Source organism: Zootoca vivipara, chromosome 10 (genome assembly GCF_963506605.1).
Source record: "Zootoca vivipara chromosome 10, rZooViv1.1, whole genome shotgun sequence".
In the NCBI taxonomy this organism is placed as follows: domain Eukaryota; kingdom Metazoa; phylum Chordata; class Lepidosauria; order Squamata; family Lacertidae; genus Zootoca; species Zootoca vivipara.
In genome coordinates this window covers 40,449,044-40,469,327 of record NC_083285.1, presented here as the reverse complement: position 1 = coordinate 40,469,327, position 20,284 = coordinate 40,449,044, and the positions used below count along the sequence as shown (strand labels likewise).

At 46.0% G+C, this 20,284-nt stretch overlaps 1 protein-coding gene across 1 annotated transcript in view; it reads left to right on the top strand.

Moving 5' to 3' along the window:
- Positions 1-17,205: 17,205 nt before the first annotated feature.
- Positions 17,206-20,284, top strand: part of LOC132592759 (glutamate receptor ionotropic, NMDA 2B-like) — a 126,067-nt gene continuing 122,988 nt past the window's right edge. Inside the window, exon 1 of the mRNA XM_060279742.1 lies at positions 17,206-17,459. The gene's annotated coding sequence lies outside the window, so the exon portion shown is untranslated. The remainder of the gene's footprint in view (positions 17,460-20,284) is intronic.

Below are 20,284 nucleotides of genomic sequence, written 5' to 3'. Positions count from 1 at the left end.
AATAGTGCCAGTGGCATTGCCAATGACTGAATGCTAGACTTTCTGTCTGTACAGCTTTGTGAATGCAAATAAAAAGAAAACAGAATATTAAAATTTCAGTTTGGGAAGAGAAAGCTGCATGGGTCAGGTAAGTGAAATTTGAAGATTGCATCTTTTTGGGTGGGTGGCTGGGTGTTCACTTAAAAATATGTACACACACACTTTTTTCATATCTTAAAAACAAGGTTTCATTATTTAAATTGAAGCTGTCAGATTATACATTGAAAGCCCAGGGGTGGGGGGTGGGGAACATCCCTGGCTAGGGTGTAGTAGTACCTCATTTGTATCAGGGCATCCATTCACTGGCTGCAGCCTTGCAAATAACCATCATGAGTTCAGCTCAGTAAATGAATTAAAAATATTTTACCAACTCCTGTAAAGAGATAACATAAGTGTTCATGCTGTTTTCTTGAAATACCTGTTGCTGCCTCATTGTCAGTTCACACTGAAGAGGGCAAGTGATTTCTCCAATGTATGGTGCCAATGACATGGCATTGTGCTTGTCACAAGGGCCCTTGGTTCCTGGAGCAAACAAGGCAGGATTCTGTGCCATCCCTGGGAAACATTCTGCAGTGAACCTAGGATGGCCAAGTCAGGGCATGCTAGCTGTATGCAACATCTTTGTGTTATACTCAAAGCTTTAATTCTCAAGTTGTGTAAACCCACTCACCCACCCCCAAAACCTGCTATTCCGAATTTAACTACCGGTATGTCCATTTTCTCATTGGCTTCTTCATACTGTAAAGAAGGATGAATGTGGGAGTAATGGCTACTGTTTTGAAAATTTAGGTGTAAGCACATCCTCAGGGCCAATGAATATTGTCTTCATCAAGCTGCTCTTAGCACCCCTCCCCCAAGAAGTCAGTGTCAGATCCCTTCCACAGCTACTTCAAACTATATACCTCTCAGTTTCATTAGGGCAAGATGTTTGTTCTTTTATATAAAAAAGGTAATGGCTTTTGAGCTACCAGCAGCCATGTAATCTCAACACAGCCAAAGAACTGAATATAAAAGCTGGGGACGATTTAGCAGCTGAGATTTGAACTACCTAACTACCTAACTACGCCAGTGTGGTGTAATGGTTAGGAGTGGTAGATTCGTAATCTGGGGAACCGGGTTCGTGTCTCCTCTCCTCCATATGCAGCTGCTGGGTGACCTTGGGCTAGTCACACTTCTTTGAAGTCTCTCAGCCCCACTCAACTTGTTGTAAGTAAAAAAATGGCTTATCTTCTGAGTTAGCCAATAAAACTCAGAGACAAGAGGAGTTAGGAGTCCATTATGTTTATTGCAAAGCAATAAGGTTACAGTCGAATCTTTTCGCAAAACTGCAACCCCGCCCAAAGGTCGGGCAGGAATTTATAATATTTCAGACAAAGGATTTTGATTTAACCAATCACATAAAGCATTACATCATTTAATATTTTAATATTCATCATTATCTCATTTCATATTTAATACGTATGTCATTACCTAATCTAATACGCATGCGCAATAAACATTGCTAACTAGGCCAAGGATTGCTAACTAGGCCTTTGATTCTCAATAATATGTTACATTGTGAGATAGTATGCGTGTTGGGAACCTGTGTTACGTGTACTATGTAACAATTTGTGTTCTAGCTTATGAATTATATCTTTGTGATTTGCGTGTTAGCTGACCTTCTGTTCTGGTAAAAGAACGGCATCTTGATAGATCATCAGTTTCTTAAAGCAACACGTTCCCATAATTCACTATTATAAGCATATTCCAGGATTTATAGGGATTTACATTATCACCTTAATTGGGGCCCTTTGGGCCCCTGCTACAAACTCACAGAGTGTTTGTTGTGGGAGAGGAAGGGAAAGGAGAATGTTAGCGCTTTGAGACTCCTTCGCGTAGTGATAAAGCGGGATATCAAATCCAAACTACTACTACTACTCTTCTTCTTCTTCTTCTTCTTCTTCTTCTTCTTCTTCTTCTTCTTCTTCTTCTTCTTCTTCTTCTTCTTCTTCTTCTTCTTCTTCTTCTTCTTCTTCTTCTCCAGCTGAGTCAACCATTGGAGGTGCTATTGAATAAATAAGTCCCCCAGTCTTCCCAATGCTTCTTCAGCTGCCAACCTCACAGCCTGAGGGATGCCACTTCTCAGAGTTCTGAGGAGCAAAGGTATTTCTTTCATTTAGTTAACCAAAGTCACCCTTAAGATTTAAAATTCTACTACTAGCCAGGTCTGTGCTGTGGGAGTTGCCAGGGGCAACCAGAGAATTCACTTTGAGTAGGAAGCATGGTAGGGCAGTTGAGGGTGTCAGTTGGTGCGAAGAAATAAATAAACCACATAGGATGGTACAAGAGGAATCATTGTTACTCCTGTTTGGCTCCTGAGAAAATAAAAAAAGAGGTAGACTCAAATTTACATCTGCTTCTGGGGAATGTCTGTCAAAGCCTCTGAAGTGGCTTACAGAAGAGAAGAAAGAAGCAAATTGGGTGCTGAGCTACTTGAAGAGGGTATGACCACTGAGAAGTGTCAATATAAATGTGCCTTTGACACCTGTGGGTCCCCTCAGCTGGACTCTCTTGAGCAAGGCCTCACATCCCCTTGTTTTCAGGTTCTTCCTTAGTAGTTTTTGTTAATGTAAAAGGGACTTGAACCAGCTGAAGAAGAAAAAGTCAAATGAATTAAAAACCTCAAATGTTTTAAATAATTAGATGAAAAAGAGACATTTTAGAGGTTTCAAAAGAATGGGGGACAATATGAAAATTGGAAGCATCTTGGGAAAGCAGAGACATATGGTAACCTTAAAAATATACCTCAGAAATTCTGATTTCACTGTCAAAACAGGAGTTGTGAGCCTTCTGCAGTGATTAGCTCTTGGCTTTTTGAATAAATTGATCTTGCATCATTCGAAAGCAAAACTTTAATATGAAATTATCAGATAAGTTTGCCTACTTCCATAGCAACCCAATCATTTTGATAAAGTGTTTTTGGTATATAATCTCAACAATAGCCAACATCACAGTCACAGAGATTCCCCTCTCCCTGCACTGGTGGCATACAGCCAGGAAACTGAAGTGTTTGGAATAATGGTAAGTAATATTTTGTTCCTTTATACAAGCCTGGTTAGGTAAGGGCCTTTGTGTCAGATCCCTCTGGGTGCAGGCAGCAGCCCTCAGTAGCATGAGCAGCAAACTAGATAATTGCTTTGTTGGTTCCCATCCAATAATAATTTGTTTCTTGGGAACAACTTCAAAGCTTAATCCTAAACTTAAATCCTTCCTTCCTTGCTGGAATTTTGATTTAGTTTTCAATGCTCTGATGAAGCCTTCATTGTAGAACTCAATGCATTTTTTGAATGCAACATAGAAATAATAGATGTTTCTTATTCCTGGTGGCTCTGTGGTATCCCCTGGCAACACCTCCCCAGGCGGGATTGGGCGATTGGCTGAGGTAGGCAGAGACCTCCAGGTATCCAGCCTGGGGAGGGCGAAGCCAGCCTGTACAACCAGGAGCCGCACTGGGATCCAGGGGGCTGCACAAGCATTTGAGGTGGGGAGTGGTCATTCTTGGTGGCTCTGTGGTATGAAATACAACAGTTGGACTCTGATCTGTACATCAAAATTTAAATATTATTTACAATTCTACTTTCATAAAGGCATTCTAGGCAAACTTCTTTCCTTAAGGCTGTACTCCTATCTCTAACTAAAGTATTCCTGACACAATTGTTTGAGGGAATTTGAACCCGTGAACTTCATAATCTTCTTTAAAAGTTGCATATCATGGATATAGAGTGTTGGACATGGAAGACCTGGGTTCAAATCCCCATTCAGGCATGAATCTTACTTTCACTCCTTCTAACCTCCTGTTAGATCTTCTTGGATTTGTAACTGGAGCCTCCCGGTTTGTGTACTGGTGACTTGAAGCTACAGTATATAGTGGAAAAGAAGGGCCACTATTGTCCTCTCAGGTTCCAGGAGTGATTCACCATCTCTTAACAACATGTTAGTTCCTCCTTGACCAAGCCTACAAGTCAGACCCCTGGGTTTAGCTCCTTGGCAGCTTTGTTTTCAACTTCTCAGCTTCACCGCCCATTTACCTACTTGCTCCTCCTGTCCCAGCCAACATTTTTGATGGACTACTTGGCTCTGGCTATGAGATCAACTCTGCCCTTAGAATGACTCTCCTGCATTGCTTTAGGGCGGTTTCCTACATTATGCCATAACCCCAGTGCTCCATCCAATTCTGATTCCAGTTGGTGCCAGGATCTTATACTTTCAGCCCTTTTTGTGTTTGGCTCTTGATTTATAAAATGTGTATACCACTTAATTCAAAAAGAAATCTCTAGTTTATGTAAGATATAAAAATGAAAAAAAAAGAATTGACATAAAATACACCAATAGTCAAATAAGGGCTAACCACCCCCCCAAAAAACCATACAGTGAACTTTATGACCCATCCCTAATACCTACCTCATGCAGCTGATGTGAGGATAAAATGTAAATCCTTGAACTCTTTGTATGAAGTGTGAGACACAAATGTGAGGAATAGTCTGAATTCCTCTCCAAATGTAGAACTATGAATTTAGTTCCTACCCTCAAAGACATCGAATAGCTGGGCTCCTCACATCCCCTTGCTTATAGCAAATGTTTTCAAACAAAAAGCTGCATATGCAACACCAACTTCTTATTTGGAATGAGTTTCATTCACAGATAGAGAACTTTTACATTGAGATTCACTGAATTGAGTTAACTCTTGCAGCCTTTCCTAGACCAGCAAAGCTAAACCTCCTGTGGCTTTGCCAAACACCTCCAAGCAAAAATCATTATGTGTTTATTGGAAATGAACATATGAATGAAACAAGTATTCAGTGTAGTGAATCATGCCGGAGGGAAGCAATCACCTGGTGGTGGCATATGCAACACAGACTACTTCAAAACTATTAAAGCATAACCTCCAAGCTGAGAAAGTTTCACAGGAAGTTGTTGAGTACAAATGGCCATGTCGGACCTAAGCCCATAACATAAAAAGGAAAACAAAAATGTTTCCCTATTCCTTTAAAAACAAATAAAGCAAGAAATATGTGAAAATGTCCCTGTTTCAATATGAGCTTCAGGATTCCTCAGTGTTCATAATCTATATAGTGCACTGACCATAAGATTCAGTTGAGACCCTGATCCAGTGCTTGGGAAACAGCCCACCTTGATCCAAGGTGCTCTGTAGGCTGCTTATTTAGGCTGGAGTCTGTCCAAGTCTGCTTCATTTTCTCCCATTCATTATGGTGATGGTGGTGAACAGCTGTGTAACTCCCCACCCCCTTTTGACTGAAGTGGATGAAATTTGCAGGCATACTAGCCCTCCAGTTTAAAGTTTGGTTTTTTAAAAAAAGGAATTGTCTATAACTTAAAATTGTGTGTGGCATTAGATGAAATTTGCAGGCAAAATAATATATTCTGAGGGCATGAATCCTGCCAGATTTCAGAAGGATAATCACTGTGGGTTTTTACTCAATAGTAGCTCTTACAGTTTTGGTGGGCTGCAATAGGAATCACTTACTCTTCCTAATATTTTGTGGGCAATTGGTCTAAAAATTATAGACATGAGAAAAGTGCCCATAGGAAAGAAACCTGACAAATGGTTATAAATTGGTCCAGGGGCTTCTTATTCCAGGCACTCTAGGTAGAAGTAAAAAATGGCTTGCTTTCTGCTGGGTGAAACCATTCAGTGACTTCAAACTGGACCTTTTGGTCACAAATGGAGTTCTCCCTCTGCCATTTCCCCATCAAGACAGCCTCCCCCAATTTCATATATTTTGGACCACAACTCCCATCAGCTCCAGCCAGCAGTTGTCATAGATGATGGGAGTTGTAGTCAAAAATATTTTGGTCACCACTGGACTGGAGAAGCCTCCCCTGTGGTCTAGGTGGAAAAAAACCATAACCCTGGTGTCACAGTGGCCTGGGTGGGCTACTTCAGAGTAACGACTCCACACAGCTCTGCATTTTATTCTTTTATTGGTGCTGTGTATTTACAGTGCTAAAGGCAGTGCTATTTACAGAGATTGACACATCTTATCCGTCTTCTTCAGTACCTCCGAATGGAGATTGGCGCGTTCTCCTCCAGCATAAAAGCTTGGGGAGACCCAGCCTCTTCCCCCGACGTTTCTTGCGCAATTCCAGAGTCTGTGGGATTGGCCTTCCCCCCTTGCTCCCCCCTTCCTGTCCCACCTTGGCCAGTGGCTCTGCTACCTTGCCTGAGCCTCGGACACCACTTCCTGCTTCTCCACTTGAGTCGGAACTCTCCCTGCTTTCCCCAGCACTCGGAGATGGGCTGGAGCTCAAGATGGGAGGGACCTCCCGATATCCCCTGTCCCTCACACCTGGCTAAGTAGATGGGATTTTAATTTACATCATCATCATCATCATCATCATCATCATCATCATCATCATCATTGTAGGGTTTGTATCATCATCAACAACATCATCATTTATTTATATACCACCTTCTAAGTTAGGATTGAAGGTTGCTTACAGTTAAAAACAACTTTATAAAATGCAAAGTTATAAAAACAAACCAGTTAAAAAGAATAATTAAAATATATCAGAACACATTTATAACCAGCAATTAAAATACAGTTTGCCCTGACAGCAGCCCAGTGATCAGCACCATACCTTAGTTTTCAAAGGCTTCTCTGAATAGGAAGGTCTTAGCCTGCCAGTGGATAAGAGGGAGCTGATCTGACCTCTCTTGGGAGGGTATTGCACCAAATACTATTACCAGCTACAGAATATTATTATCATAAGCTCTGTGGGGCAGTTGGTGTGTGGCCAGAGGTTGGTCTCATGCCCCTTTTAACATCATAACAGTATGGCTTATTCAGATCACACACACACAGAAACACAGAATGCTACCTAGTGCTGATTTTTTTTTAAAAAACAAAGCAGAAATTCATATGGGCAGGGATTAAGCCAATCCTTAATATTATAGCTTGGAATGAGATCTAACACTCTAGAAAGATTATCTATATCAACCTGCTCAAGAGTTTTCATTCATTTTTTAAAATGAAAAATGAATGCCTCTTGTTAGCCAGGACATTTCTTAAGATGGATCACAAGTCTGATTCACTATGGCAACTCTTACATTGCTATGTTTAACTTCCTGCAATTCATTCACTCTAGGTAGTTAAATGACAGTGTTTGTTCCCTATTTACTAACACTGTGCCATTATTTTTCGGTTGTCACATAAAACATGTTACAGTATAGGAAGCAGACTCTATTGAACTAACCCTATCAACTGCTCTGTCAGCAGTTCAAGATTTAGGGTGTAGGCCAGCAATTGCTGTGCCTATGTACTGCCTATGGAACAGCTACCTTTTCTAAATGCAGCATAGAAGTGCTGCACGAAGCTGTTGCCTAGCTTTTAAGTGAAGGGAGAGGGGCAGGGTAGGTGTGGGATGCAATGCATTGTTACAAACTAGTTGAATAAGCTTAGCTAAACCCAGGAATTTCCATGTTTGGCACAGATCAGGGAAACTGCTGCAGCCTGTATTTTCCCCTTCAATATCCTAAATATTAGGTAAATACTACCATTTATTACTTAATATTCACTAAGAGACTCTGGGACCCTGGCTATAACTGTATTAAAGAGGAAACAGAGTGAAGGGTGCCTAACCAGGCAACAGAAGATCCAACTGGTGACACTCAGGAGGCCCAAGTGCTGTGTCTTGCTCCTCCTGCCCTGCCCTTGGACCGTAAAAGGTCCTGCAGTCTTGGGGAAAAGGTGGGCACTGCTATCACCGAATCAGGGGCTTAGGTCCCTGACTTTTGCAGCAGGCCCCTCCCCACTTTACTACTTTGCTTACAGGGTTCTGGGTACATTGTAGAGCACAGTGCTGATGAGACCCAACCATTTATTTTTCCTTGAGGCGCCTATCCCTCGAAATCAGGATGTGTAAATGTGCATCATAGCCCTGTGCCCTGAGTCCTTTAAGTACCCAGAAACACCACTTCATTGGTTGGCATATGTGCTAGAGGCAGTAGAAGCTGTTACAGTGTTCTTGTAGCGCATTTTTTCTTTAATCTATATAAGCTGCGGTGGGGATTCTGCTGGCCCCAAAGCTGGGACAGAAAACAAAATACTAAAGACATTCCAGTTTTCATAGGTCATACTGGTGCAACTGGCACACCTAACTTTTAGTAGTAGCTTAATAGGACTGCAGATGCCAGTGTAACATGATGGATGAACTACACTTGCCATGCTTAGGATACTGCTTTCACTGCATGACAATTAGATCTTCTGTGCTTTGTTGTAGCTTGGTGAGTCTTTGTGGCATTATATAGGATGCACTAAATCCCATTCAACAGCAAAAAAAGAAAAGAAAAAAAAGGGAATTTAATGATTTTCACAACAATATTGGGTCATTTGTTTTTAGATGTTCTTTTTAATGCCCAGGCTTTACAATCCAGCCCCCCTCTACACTGGGATGGTGGGGCAAATAGGTCATTTGGAAGGATGCAGGTGGTGCTGTGATGTAAACCAATGAGCCGTGGGCTTGCTGATCGGAAGGTCAGCAGTTCGAATACTCGCGACAGGGTGAGCTCCCGTTGTTCGGTCCCAGCTCCTGCCAACCTAGCAGTTTGAAAGCCGGCGGGAAGGTAAACGCCATTTCCGTGCGGTGCTCTGGTTTTGCCAGAAGTGGCTTAGTCATGCTGGCCACATGACCCGGAAAAACTGTCTGCGGACAAATGCCAGCTCCCTCGGCCAGTAAAGCGAGATGAGCGCCGCAGCCCCAGTCGTTTGTGACTGGACTCTGCTGACCTCTGCCTGCAGAGTGACACCAGCATCACTCCACCAATATAGAGCTCCCTGCTCTACCCACAAAAGTGCCACCAGTGGAATCCCCGATGGCAGCAGCCCACTAATACCCCTAGTATTAGTGGGGCTGGCACAACAATTTCCCTGCTCCCTCACTTTCCACCACAGCCATGAATGTGGTTGTGGCGGCCCCACCAAACCCCACAGCTCACCAGCTGAAGTTTGGATTGCAAGCTTAACTACTGTATTAGGAAGCACTGAAAGTGCTCTGTCCTCTGAAACCCCATATGCATATAGGCCTCCTGAAATTCCTACTCACTTTAGCAGTCTTGATCTCTCTGTTTTTCTGACTGTGGAATACTCGTATGTTTCGGATTTACAAGAATTGTGTCATTGTCATACTTTGTTTGATAGGTGGATAACAGAGTGGGACTTGGTGATCTGACATACAGGGCACAAGATGGTGTTCCTTTATGACAATGGAATTCATTGCCTCTATGACGTCTAAGTTAAGAGAGGAAATACTTCATGGTGAGCAAAAAGGGTGTATTATTTATTGGGATAATTAGGAATCTATCATTTTCTTATACCGAGCAAATTAAATTCTGGCCTTTACTTACATCATCCTGTCTATAATGGCACCAATGCATAAGTTTAATGTTTTAGAAAGATGGCTTACTGGATTGTTTTTCATCTACAGTGGTACCTCGGTTTATGAACACAATTAGTTCCGGAAGTCTGTTCATAAACTGAAGCGTTCATAAACTGAAGCGAACTCTCCCATTGAAAGTAATGGAAAGTGGATTAATCTGTTCCAGACAGTCCGCGGAGTACTTAAACTGAAGCGTTCATAAACTGAAGCGAACTTTCCCATTGAAAGTAATGGAAAGTGGATTAATCTGTTCCAGACGGGTCCACGGAGTACTCAACCTGAAGTGTACTTAACCCGAAGCATAGGTGTAATTGGTTCCGGAAGTCTGTTCATAAACTGAAGCGAACTTTCCCATTGAAAGTACTGTAATGGAAAGTGAATTAATCTGTTCCAGATGGGTCCGCGGTGTTCGTAAACCGAAAATTCGTAAACCGAGGTGTTCATAAACCGAGGTTCCACTGTAATATTTTCACTTGGGGGCAGTGGCTACTCTGTAATTTCAACAAGGGCAGGAGGTACTAAACTGTTTTTCCATGAAAAGTTGCCTGAGGCCCAATGGCAAACACAGCAGATGAATACAGAAAGCTTTGGAAATATCTTAACTTTTCAGTGAGAGATCTGTAACCAGTTACTTCAGCTCTAGATTTCCTGCTTCAAGAAGGAAGCTAGATGACCTACAAGGTCCCTCCAATTCTGTGGTTCCCTGCTCCCTCCTTCATGTTCAACTCGCCTCACAACCTGTTTCATTTTTCCATTATCTCTCCTTATCTCTGCTCTCCACCATTCATCCAGAATCTCTTCATAGCTCAGGTTGTCCTCACACATGGGCGTAGCCAAGGGGGGGCAGCCCCCCGAATAAGTAAAACAATAGGAATACTTAACTAACTGACCAATCAGGGAGTTTCTGCCCCCCCCAAGTCCTGCCCCCCTTACAGAAATCCTGGCTATGCCCATTACCAGCTTAAAACACAGCCAAGTTGTTCTCTTTCTCAATTCAGATTGATGTCAGTTAGGTGGGGGGAGAGCACATAAAATGCAATATTTCATACGAAACGACAGGATAGAAACAAACAAGTGGTGGGAGTGCACTGGAACTAACCAGGAGTGGTGGGTACATGGCCAAAATCCCCAAGCCTTCCCTAATTAACATACTGCCCCCAAAGCAGAAACTCAGCCTTTATGCACACCATACATTAAAAGCTCATGGCTTCCTGCAAAGAATCCTGGGAACTGTACCTCACACAGAGCTTCAAATCACAGTACCCTTAACAAACTACAGTTCCCAGGATTATTTGGGAAAAGTTTTGTCCTTTAAATGTATGGTGTGGATGGGGGGCGGGGCGTGCAGAGAGCTGGAACTTTGAACTCACCATTTTTGCAAATGCCATTTAATTTATTTATTAAAATTCTATACCACCCTTCACCTGAAGATCACGGGGAGGTTTACAATATAAAAAACCATAAAAATATAGCATTATAACAAACAAAAACAACACCCCCACAGTTTAAAAGGCCATAGATTTCAGATAGTCTTGTTGTTTCTGCAGTCTGGTGATTCTCCTAGCAGTTCAGGAGTGATGGCCCAAATAGATGGTATTTTTCTCCTTGTGTGCTGGGTTTTTGTTTAGTAAACAGCAGTTGTGGTGGTGAGAATCTAGATTTGAGTTGCTATCTTTCAAAAAGTGAAAATCCAGACACAAGTGGTGTTGGGTTTTTTTTGGGCAAAGTTGTTAAGCTTTTTTTCTTTTCAAAAATGTTTTCGATCTATTTTAAAGGAGATTAGCCTTAAAAACTGAGACTTCCAACTTCAGTTGCCATACATCCTGATTTCCCCAGACATTTCAGCAATTTCTGCCAAACACTGCTTCCAACTGCAGCATTCCGGCTATGTCCGGGAAATTCCAGACATATGGCAACCCTAACCTAGACAGAGAGTGCAACAGCTGAAGCAGAGTCTTCCTCCAAACCATGGTTCGGATCCAAATCCTTCCACTTGTTCTTTAGTAAACAAAAAGTCAAGCCCACAATGCCATTCCTGGCAAGTGTCTGGAAAGTTGTGTGGGTTGCACTTTTCTAACACTATTCCCACAGAGGGCAACAGCAAATTAATTGTAACTGAAAAGGGAGCTAATCGTTTGTCTAATTCAGCAAGTTTGAAGTATCTCTGAAAGTGGCTAATTGTCAGATGAATATGCACCAGCATTAACAAACAACCACAACCACTGTGCATTATAATCATACTATAGAAAAATGCCCAACAATCATCAAAGTGATCAAGCTTTAAAATAGCAGCTGTATTCTCCAAAGTTAACTACCTTTATTCTGCCTACCCTGTTCTGTATGAGTCTCATTTATCCTTTCTCAACCCTTTTTGAAAAATCTTAGTATTTTTCTAATCATTCTTTTTTTGTCAGTTAATTTCATGCATAAATTATAGGTTGCACAACTGACGTTTTGTTATATCTATTTTCCTTTAAATTTCACCACAAACATTTTCTTGCAGCCTACTAGTCTTTCTATGCCATTTATTATTATATATATCCTCTTAATCTCATTTCCCTTTTCATCCTAAATTTTCCTGTGGTCAAAGCCCACAAGCCTTACTCATGCTAATAGCACTAACTCAGTGGTCTGCTTTCATAATTGTGGCAAAGAAGCAGTTAGTTGTTAATTTATTTAATAACACCACCACCCCAGTGCCATAACCCACATAATTTCCTTTAACCATTTTCCTATTATACTTACATACACATTGGTCCTTCTGATATGAATTCAAACCCCTTGCATAGCTATAATGGCTCCTGCCTTTGGGAAGGTAACAATCAAAATGTCTTTCTGCAATTTATTTTATATAATAGCTCTCTCCCTCCCTCTCCCTCCCCCCCCCTCATACACTCATAAACAAATAACTTAAAGCAGGAAAATCAAAATCTTTATGTACTGACTCAGGTTAGGTAATCAGACAGTTATGTAGGGCCAACAGCATGCAATGAGGATCATAATGTGTATCTCATACTTTTGAACGCATGAACATAAAGAAATAAATAACCATACAATAAATATATATAGGCAATGGAAATGTTGGAAAAAGGAAGTCCAGATTACTTTACCCTCCTTGAGAAAGCAAAAGCATAGCTGTGGTTCAGTGTGGCACTCAGAAGACAGGAGCTCCAGGTGTGGAGCAGTGGTGACAGTCAATAATTACAGACCTTGCTGCCTAATAAATATGCCATTGCAGTGATCACAGGTGTAAATTAAGACAGTCACTGCACACAGTGCAAAAGAGCTTTGCTTTAAAATAATGCCCTAAGCTGCTGTACACATATATTGTAAGCCTGTTCTGCCATGGTACTGCAGGGATGTAGTATGTATTTTTTTTTAAAACAAAACACCCCACCCCAACTCATTATAATTAAGAGTTCTTCTACCCCAGCAGCTTCTTCCTAGTTATGACAAAAGCCCAGGCTTTAAAAGTAGGGGTTGCAGCCCCACCACTAGCCTATTAAAGGGTGTCCTGGCCACTTTGCCCATTGGGCCTGTCTCATATCTCTTGTCATGGGTTTGTCAGCCCATTCCACTTATGCGCCTTTCAGTGAACATCATAATGTTTGAAGGAGAGCTGCATGTCTGTAAGTAAAGTGGGACACAATGGGAGCTATGATTAGTTCTAGCTTTCTGCTTAATGTCACCATTTTGTTTACAGTGATGGGGCTTCCTCTTCACATGTTACAGATGCTTTCTAGAGGGATGAAGGCAATCTTGTTTAGGGAAGCTTTTAATGTTTAATAGATTATTGTATTTTAATGTCTGTTGGAAGCTGCCCAGAGTGGCTGGGGAAACCCAGCCAGAAGGGCGGGGTATAAATAAATTATTATTATTATTATTATTATTATTATTATTATTATTATTATTATTATTATTTGTGATGACCAAGTGACAACAGTATCTGCAGTGTCAATTGACCCTGCTGACAATCTGCTTTTGAAAATAGTGTCTGAAGGTTATTTAATTATTTGTTTAAAACACAAAGAACTACCCCCACAGCATGTTCCACATTTTAGGCTACATCCTGAGTGTGTGCCCTGAGTCAATGTCTGTCATAGCTGCCAATTCCCTGGGTGCCCGAGCACCCACAAAATTCCCCATGAAGGGGCTGGGTACCCACAAATTTCAGTGCTAGGGCCATGCACGGTCGTGGGGCCGGGTTGCCACTCCTGGTGCCTGTCTGTTCCTTGTAGCAGAATTCCTTGGAAACGTCCCATCACCTTCTTAGTTTCCGGAAGAAAAAAATATTACCTTAACAGAGATCTTGAAAACTGAAATGAGCAAAACCAGAATCAAGCCTAAAGCCCTTGCCCTCTTAAAAAAGCTTTTGTCTGCCAGGACAAGGAAGGTGCTGCTTTGTTGCCTTGCCTAACTCATGCTGAGGTCAAGAAAGGAATCTCTAGTTTACACCTTTCACAGATATTCAACAGTCCTGGTCTGGTGCTAAATAGTTTCTATTAACTTGCAAACTGGGTGAACCATTCAAGATCCTCTCTTGGAAGTTGACCCTTTTGGCCACCCACCCCTCCTTCATAACTGGTGGATTTTGGTCTCTGACTTCATGCACACACAAATATGAAGTGTCTGACACGTGTGATTGCCCTGGTGGAACATGTGACATGGTGGAACAGGCACCAAGTAAAAAGGTTTCTCTGTCACCAGAACTTTGGCAGATTAAACATACTACGGCCTTTTAAATGTGTTTGTGGGAGTGGGGGTTATTGGTTTGTTTTAGTTTTGTTATGTATTTTGTATTACCATTTTGTATTTTTATGTTGTTAAGTGCCCTGTGATCTTTGGATGAAGGGCGGTACAATAAATAAATAAATAAATAAATAAGGTAGGCATATGGATGATGCCCTTGTTTAGACCTTGGGTCACAGAAGATGTTCTATATGTGAGGGAAGCACTTGCGACCTTGGGGGGCTCAATCCTGTACAGAGCTCGATGTCTCTAAATCTACTGAAAAGAGTGTGTAGCATTGAGGTGTGTATGTGTATGTACTAGAAATGTCAGGGGCCTGTGTGAACCCACCCCATAGTCACAACCACCCAGTTAATGCTGATTAGAGACTGGTAGGCAGATGAACTTTCTGCACTGTTTGAGTGCATATTATGGATGAAGGTGGAATTCCTATATAGTCAGTGATTTTGAGTGTGCAGCCATACAGACTATGAAGGGATGGCAGTTACTTTTGTTTAACTAATATGGTCTACATGGATTTCTTGTTTTTATCTTGTTTTATGGTGTGAACCGCCTTGAGACCTGCAGATGAAGGGTGGTATTATACAAAGTTAATAAATAATAGAATAATACAATCCAGAGGTGTGGGAAGAAGTTTTCCGCAGGTGTGAGGATGCTCAGATCCAGAGCTCTTTTGCCAAAATGCTACTGCTCTGTTTCATTTGGGGAGGGTGGAACCTCTGTGTGGGGAAGGGACCTGACTTGTCTTTTCAGCTTTATTCCCCACCGCTTGGCTACTTAATTTTGAGGGTGGCCATGAATGTGCCGGCGTTAATTGCAGAATAGCTGCGTGGGTCTCCTGCTGGCCTCCCCACCGCCTGCCTTTCTTCACCGATCTCGGGATCGGCGCTAGGAAAGCTCCAACAGCAGCAAACCCCACGGGGAAGGAAGGCATAGCTGCCAAGTTATCCCTTTTTTACAGGGATTTTCCCTTATGCTGAATAGGCTTCCTCGCGAGAAAAGGGAAAACTTGGCAGCTATGATTAGGAAGGCAAGAAGGAAAACCTAAGTGAGGCTCTTTTCTCGCCAACAGCCTGAGAAGCTCTCGAGAAGGGAAGTTTTCTCCGGGATGGCGAGCGGAGGCTTAGGCTGGCCGGGCCCCGGGGTTACCGATTGCCCCCCAATCCTGCTCGCTGGCGCCGCTCGCGGTTCTCCGCTGTCGCCAGTAGGAGGCGCTGAGAGGCTGGGCGAAGCCGGTGCTTCTGCCCTCGGGCTACGTGACGTTGGCAGCTGTCTCAGCCAGTGGCTCAGCAAGCGAGGCGAGGAAGTCAGGCCCAGAAGAAGAAATGTCTCCTCCGCCTCCATTTCTATGTTGAACGCGCGCGCGCGCGCGCACACACACACAGAGGTGTACACAACCAGATTCGTTGCGTGGATGCGTGTGAATGCTGGAGACTTCGTGGGCGGGCTCCTGGGAGAGTGACCCTCTCCAGCCCACGGCCCCTACCTCCCCCCCTTGGGTACCCAGGAGCGTGTTGCCTTGCGCCCCAGAGTCCACCTTACGTGAGACGTGGCTCCTTGGTTCCTCCCACCCTACCTCATATCTCTCTCTCGCCATGGTTTTCACCTTCCTTTCCTTTCACCACCAGCAACACCTCCGAGGAATTCCGTGGGGTTAATTTTTCCTGTTATTTATGATTGCGGAGGAAGACGATGCGCGCGGGCATCTCTTCCGGATTGCGCTGAGCCGCGATCGCTCGCCCGTTGGAAGAAGACCCCGCGTGTGAGCTGCGCGGACCCGAGCGTGGTCCATCTGCACTGGCCCTCTGCCCCCCTCCCCAAAAGGAGGAGAGAGAGAGTGGGGGGAAGGAAAAAGAAAACCACACCCCCCCAGCCCAGGCAGCTCCCCCGTGGACTTGCCAGTTGTTGCTCGTGGGAAGAGGCTCTTGCCGGTACGTAATGGGCTCTTCTCCTCTAGCGCACGATGGCTTGTTGGCGGGCTCGTTGCTTTTTCAGCTGGGATAGGGAAGACCGTACCCTAAGCAGCCCGCGTCTCGATCCGCCTCCCCTGCATGCAACACCGCCTAGCTAACAGGTAACCGTTGGACGGCGGGGAAGGGGTTGCCGGAGATGCTGCTGCTGCCATTGCTCCCTTAGACACACGTTGCAGGTGAGGGGCGATGGGCAGCAGCCCCGCGTGCCCGCTAGCGGTGCGTGTGCATCTCCCCGCCACCTTTCCAGAACAGTCAAATGCAGCCTAGCTACTCAGCCCGGAGACCCCCGCCCGCCCGCCTCCCATTCATTCATTCATTCATTCCCGGGGGTAGGGGGTGGCGGTGGGTTGCGGAGGAGGGGTGGGGAAGCGATCGCCGACATGTCAGCAGCAATGCAGATGGGGTTGGGAACGGCACTTGCTCGCCAGCGAAATGCTCCTCGCGAGTGGGGGGCTGGCTGTCGTGCGCACGCGCTCGTGTGTACGTGTGTGTGTGCGCGCGTTACGGGGTTCCTTCTCTCGGTGGTTTCTCGCTCGCCCGTTTCTCCAGTTCGCCTCGGTGCCCGTCCCAGCAACGGCACAGCTAGAGCATCTATGAAATATTTATAGAGCCGTGCCAGCTGTTGGCCATTCCTCTAGTGGGGGCTGATGTGGGGAAATGCGTTTTCCTTGCCATTCTTGGAAACGTGCTAGTGCCTCGCTACGGGAGCGATTCGGTCTTTCTCGCAACCAGCTCAAGACCGACCCTTTCCCCCTTTTTTCCTTTTCAGGAGGGGACGCCTGGGGAATAATCATGCTTCTCAGAGGACCAGCACCGACATCCGCGACAGCCAGAGACAGCCCCTTCTGCTAGGGCTCACAGGAATATATATTTATATATTTCTATTGTATTATCTGCATCCTTAGAAGAACCATCACGATTTGGTTTTTTTTAAAATGATCTCTATGGATCCTGCATTTTATGACCCTCCTCTCAACACGGTCTGATTCATCTTCGAAGCCGATCTCTCTCCCTCCCTCTCTCAACCTCGTTTTACATTTGCACCGCTTCAAGACGCAAAGATTGCCAAAGCCGAGCTTTCTTGCAAGAAAAATATTTTTCTCCCCCTCCAATTAGAAACATATTGCATCGCCCTCTCCCCATTTGCTCCCCAAACCTCATTCTTCTTATGTGGATATGCAAGCAAGAAGAGGAGACTGGATACTCCCAACATGCTCACTCCCTTAATCTGTCCGCCTAGAGGTTCTGCTTCTACAAACCAAGGTAGGAGGGGAAAAAAAGACTTCGCCTCTCTTTCTTTGCAGGAAAGGTGAAGAGGGGGTGGCGGGGGTGGGGAAGATAAAATCTGCCATGGAAAAGTAGCAACTCGTGTTTAGGGGCTCATTTGTACAATTGGCACGAACCACCTGCCCAGCAGCAGTAGCTCAAGCTCACAAAAGAGCCAGCCATGCTGTTCGGAGAGCAGGTACAATTTTAAGATGGGGAGCCGTGCAGACATGTTGATTCCTCCTTCGCTTGGCTCCTCAGATGAGATGGAGCAAAAGGAGGCAAGCCCCCCCCCCCGCAGCTTCTCGCCTGCCACAACCGTGTCGCGGCTCCTCTGGCGATTGCAAAGGGGGTGGGGGTGGGGCAGGAGACAGGTGTCTAGGACAGGATCAAGATGGACTTGCCTCTCCCCCTGCACGCCCGAGCCCCCTGGCCTTCGCGAGCCGCTGGGGCAGCCGCCTCCTCGCTCTCCCCCGGCGGCCAATCGAACTGTGCAACATGGTAGTGGGCTGGCAAGATGGTGCATTCAGTCTGGCTGGAGAATGGCAGCGGTGGCAGCAGCAGCAGCAGGCCCTAGAGCTCGGGGGGAGGCCTGATGCAGCGAGGCGGCTTCTCCCGGGACGGGCTGCTGGCCACTGGCCGCCAGGGGGCTTGCCCTCAAGAGAAGGGGCAGGAGCAGAGTAGGCGGCCCAGAGAGTGGGCAGGTGCAGGAGGGCTGCTCCAAGTCCAAGCCTGCCAGGAGACAGGCTGCAACAACCCACTGCATGCTTGTATGGTCTTATTTATTTATTTATTTATTTATTTATTTATTTATTTATTTAAAGCTGCTTCTGGTTTGCATTTCTGGCTGGTGGTTTTCACCCCCGAGGTCTCCGTCGTCTTCCACCCCTCCTCTTTGATCGAGCCATGCAGCCTCTCTGTCTCTCCCCCAACCCCACTTCACACGCGTTCGCGAGCAAACTGCTCCTCACTAGATGCAAAATGGCTCTCTGGCTGTTCGGCGGTGCCTACGCGACACACATCCCCCAGTGTAGGCACGAGAGAAATTGGACGTGCTCGTTTTCCGTAAGATGGTGGCAAGACAAAGGAGGACGGGCTTTCTCGCGAGTGGGTGTGGATGGCGAGGCGCTGCTGTTGCTGCCTTAGGAGAAACGCGAGCCAGGGCGTTAATTTTAGTCGCCATCCAGCTTAGGGGGCTGCCCTCTTCCCGGCTTGGGTTGCCCCCACTTCCTCGTGCCCTTATGCCTCCCTCCACCCCACCCCAGAGGCTCAGAGTGGCTTTTTCTATGGCCACCTTCTGAGCAGGGGTGGGGGTGGAAAGAACTGCACTTCCAGGCCCCATCTGGCTCACCCCCCCCAGATAGTCTCCCTTGGTCTCCCCCTGCCCCCCCCCCCGTGCTCACGTTCCCCGCAGCCGCGAGACGCTGCTCGCATTCCGAGGCAGACGGGGGAGGGGGGAATCACGGCCGCCAACGGCGAAGCCGGCAGCGTGTAGCAACTGACGGCGGTGGGCTCGGTGGCCTGGCTCCGTCCGTGCCTACCACACCCCCTCGGGCTGCCTTTGGGCGAGACGGGTCGCGAAGGACCGCGCGGGGGTGAGGCGGACCCCCCTCCCGCCACGTTTGCCTGGCGCTTCTATAAATAGCGCAGGATCTCGGTGACATCGGCCTGCGTCCCCCTCGCCGCGAGTGGGAGTCTAAAGTTTACCTGCGCGGAGAAAGAGCGCGGGCGGGCGTGTGCGCGAGGGGCGGGGTCCGCGTGCCGGGGCAGAGGAGGCGTGGCTAGCTGCCTCGGAAAGGGCGGGGCTGCCTCCCTCCGCTCTCTCTCTCGGGCAGGTGTGCCCGAGAGCTCAAGGGGCTGCTTCTGCTGCTTTTGCTGCTGGGCGCCTCCTTCCCTCCCGCTCTGCCTTGCGGCACTGCTTCGGCGCCAGGGGACCGGGGTTGGATCTGTGCCCTCGTCCGGCCCTTCGGGCTTTCCCGCCAAGAAGCGTTCGAGGCTGGCGGGACGGAGCGGACTGCCGAGCGGTTAGCGGGATCGGAGAAGCGCCGGCTCCCTTTCCCACGCCCCCTTCGCCGAGGGCACCTCGGCTCCGGAGAGATCCCTTAAGATCGCTGCGGAGCTTAGGGCGCGGACTTGAGAGCGCAGCAGCACGCCCCGGGAAGGATCCCGCGAGCGGAGGGACGCTTTTCTTCTTTTGCTAGAGGGGATGCAGGCAGGCGGGGCTGGGCAGCGCTGCGGAGATTCCGCGCAGTGGCCGCCGCGCCCGGCGGCGGATGGGTGGCCTCGAGCGATACGCTTGCCTTGCGGAGAACTTTACTCGATGCACCTGACCTGCTCCTTCGGTTCTCCAGTGATTCTCGGTTGCGTTTCGCTCGTCATTCCAATGCACGAATGTAGACGTTTCGATGAGGCGCTTAAAATATAGTTTGGAGCTCTCTCTCCTATTATTTGTGTCATAGAAGTGAATGTGGCGTGAGAAGTTTAGAACGCAGAAACTGGATGCACATTCTTACCAAGGTCTGAGTTTTAGACTCGATGCAAACTTATTTAAGCTTCACGTGTGAAGCTACTAGAATGCAGGTTGCCAGTGGTCATAGGACACTTAATGCACCTTTCCCCACATCTTTTTATCTTCATCAGTAGCAATCACCCATTCAGGCAAATAGGACAGGAAGGCTGAAATGCAAATTGTGCATCATGAGAGCTAATGTAACTTACTAGGATTCTCTCCTGCTTTGCTTTAATAATGCTCACAAACATAGCTGCCAAGTTTTCCCTTTTCTTGCGAGGAAGCCTATTCAGCATAAGGGAAAATCCCTTAA